This window comes from Dermacentor andersoni, chromosome 8, assembly GCF_023375885.2.
Source record: "Dermacentor andersoni chromosome 8, qqDerAnde1_hic_scaffold, whole genome shotgun sequence".
Taxonomy (NCBI): Eukaryota; Metazoa; Arthropoda; class Arachnida; order Ixodida; family Ixodidae; genus Dermacentor; species Dermacentor andersoni.
Genome location: NC_092821.1, coordinates 37,362,888 through 37,366,136, shown reverse-complemented (window position 1 = coordinate 37,366,136; position 3,249 = coordinate 37,362,888). Strand labels below are relative to the sequence as shown.

The following is a 3,249-nucleotide window of genomic DNA, read 5'->3' as shown; positions in this document are numbered from 1 at the left end:
GGATCAGACAAATCCATGTACTTCCTATCAATCCCATTCTAGCTGAACGAATACAGCACAAGGGTTCCCTCTAGTATATTATAGGAAACTATATCGTAACCCTCAACAAGGGTCATAGGCATACCAAAGCAAATAAATACGTTAAAAAATGTTCTATAATAACTTTCTATAACACATTCATGTGCGCGCAACTGATGTGTGCGCGCTAGCAGATGACGCGCTTCAGAATGATGGCCAAATTGAAGATGTCATGTTATATAAATCCATGGCACAAATATACATATATATATATATATATATATATATATATATATATATATATATATATATATATAGAACTTGAGTGGTGCTACAAGGTAAACAGAACAAGTATTTAATTTCGAATGTTTCGATCGGTGGACCGATCTTCATCAGGGTTTACAAAAAAATGGCAGTTAGGCCCTGGTAGTGAAGACACCAGACCGGGTGCCCGGTCGTTCTTACATACATCAAACCGAGTGGAACAGTTGTGACAGTGATTGATTTTCGGCGCCTTGGCAGATTTACAGCGGCCTTTGGTAGCTATGCAGGGCAAGAGGAAGGCGGAGTCACATGTATGTAGAGCAAGGAGGTCAGTGAGGAAAAAAAGGGGAAAAAGAAAGAAAAAGGAAAGAAAAAGAAAAAAGCACACAGGAGAAGGGAGACGTAAGTCGGAGAGTGAGGGGGGCGGGAAGTAGCGGCAGCTAGGTTCCCGTGCACCCGAGGCAAGGAGGGAGAAAACGGTCGCTCCGCAGCACCAGTGCGTGGGCTGCCGTTGTAGCGGGAGAGAGGGCAAGTTGAATCGGGTGGCGGGGGGCACAATAGAGAAGGGGCCCAGAAGGAAGACAGAAGAGCGGCAACTTGTGGAAAGAAACACAGTGTCACAGTACACATATACAAGGCACGGCCCGTTCCGGCAACTCTGTGGTCCAGCTACGGTGCGAAAAAAAAATATATATATATATATAGTTCCAAAAAAGAATATGTGCGTGGGATTCGCAAAGCAAGTGCGCCCATGGGCTTAGATTTAGGAAGCCGAGTTAAATAGCCTCCTTGTGGTCCAATTTTTGAACGTTTAACAGACAACTGCCATCAAGTCAGCACGTGCGTATTTCAAGAAGGGCAATAGGTCACTCAGAATGACCACTTCAGTGGCAGGGTCTAGGAAACTGAATTTATTGGTTTTCCGCTCGCGCCCTTGAGGCACATGCGGAGGGGTGAGCAAGCAGTGAATAGCCAGCGTCTCAATTTTAGAGTACAGAACATGTATTCGCGTTTCCCATGCACTTTCACGGCATATCCCGGAGGCACGTCAGCCGCCCCGGACTCTCATTAATTCCTTTAGTGTACGTTCCAAATTTATGGATGAAAAAAGATTCTCTCTGCTCGCGTGCACGGGTGCGTTGGAAACCAGATTGCAAGAGCACAACGCTCACGCGTTCAAAGGAGTGATCTGGCAGCCGAACGTGCCTGGAGAAGGGTAAATTGGGGAGACTTTTCACATGCGCGCGGTGATTGTTAAACCGCAGGCGAAAAGGGGTCTCTGTTTGGCCGATATATTCCTGCCTACACACCTCGCATCGAATTTTGTACACGACGTTACTGGAATCACAGTCAAGATTTTCGGTAATTTTATATACGAAGGGCGAGTTCGATGCTTCAGCCGTGTCTGCTGTTGTCATGTGACGGCATACCTTGCAACGAGGTTTCCAACACGGTCGACAGCCCTTGGGCGTGTTTGACTTCTGTGTCCTCGCCCTGACTAACAAATGCCTTAAATTTTTGTTTCTTCTATACACAACCCGAGGCGGCTGCTTGAAGATAGTAGCGAGTCGGATGCTCTGTTTCATGATATTAAAATGGCGGTTGAGAATGGCATTGACCCGCGGAGCACCGGTGGTGTATGTGAGGACCAAGTTTGGATCTGATTGTGTATTGGTATTGCTAACCTTTTCTCCCATTATCTGTGCTCCATCTAAGCTGCGGGCGCGTTCAATGGCATCGTCTACTATTTTTGGAGGATATTTTTGGCGTATCAGAGCAGATTTCAGATCCTCCGCGGGTCGCTCAAATTGCGCAGATTCGGAACAAACTCTTCTGTATCTGTGGGCCTGGGAGTAGGGAATGCCTGTTTTGCAGTGATGGGGGTGGCTACTATAAAAATGCAGATATTGCTGACGATCTGTCGGCTTTTTGTATAGGGACGTGGAAATGCGACCGCCACTCAGTGACAGAGTGACGTCGAGGAAGTGAATACTATCTTGGGAGAAGTTGTGCGTAAAGCAGATTGACGGGTGCAGAGAATTGAAATTGGAAATGAAGTCTAAGAGACTTTGTTCATTGTCGGCCCATCCAAAGAAGATGTCATCCAGGAATCGCTTATAAAATATTGGTTTTACGGCCGAGTTTGCGAGGAAGGGTATTTCTAAAGATGCCATAAAGATATTTGCATAATTTGGCGCCATCTTCGTTCCCAGGGCGGTTCCACTGATTTGCAAATAATGCTTGTCCTCGAACTCAAAGTGATTATATTTCAGTACTAGATTTAAAAGCGTCTCAACTGTATCTTTATCTAATTGCCTAGGTTGGCTGGAGTCAGCGTAAGCTGAAACTGCGGAAGCTATGCCCTCGGCGTGAGGTATGTTGGTGTACAAAGATGCGACATCCATAGTGACCAAGTAACCCCCCGCCGGTACCGTCAGGTTTGATACCTCCCGAAGGAAATGATTTGTGTCTTTAATGTACGAGGGGAATGAAGATGGTATGTCCTTGATGAGACTGTCAATAAAGCTGGATATTTTCTCAGTCACTGTTCCATTACTGGAAACGATAGGCCGACCGGGATTGTTTATTTTGTGAATTTTGGGGAGTAGGTAGAAACGGCCGGGGCCAGAGTTTCTTGGTATCAATGCTTTGAACGCCTTATCGGTTATCTGCCCTGCCTTGCGCAGAGTGGTTAGGGCGTGCTTTATTTCACTTTCAAATTTGTCGGTAGGATTGCTTGGGAGTTCTCTGTAAAATTTAGTTTCCCAGTTGACGGAAACCTTCGGCTATGTAAACACTCCGGTCAAGTACCACCACTGCACCACCCTTGTCCGCTGGCGCAATGACAATTGTCTGATCATCACATAGAGTTCGCAGTGCCTGCTCTTCCTCTTTTTAGAGGTTACTGCGGATGAGACGATGCCTCTCGTACTCTTTTATAATGTCTTTTTGAACCGCACAAATATA

General features: G+C 46.0%; 1 long non-coding RNA gene across 1 annotated transcript; it reads left to right on the top strand.

Annotated features, from left to right (window-relative positions):
* Positions 1-350: 350 nt before the first annotated feature.
* Positions 351-972, top strand: LOC140220015 (uncharacterized). Its single transcript, XR_011896265.1, has 2 exons — positions 351-557; positions 629-972. It is a non-coding gene; the product is annotated as an uncharacterized lncRNA (long non-coding RNA).
* Positions 973-3,249: the final 2,277 nt, after the last annotated feature.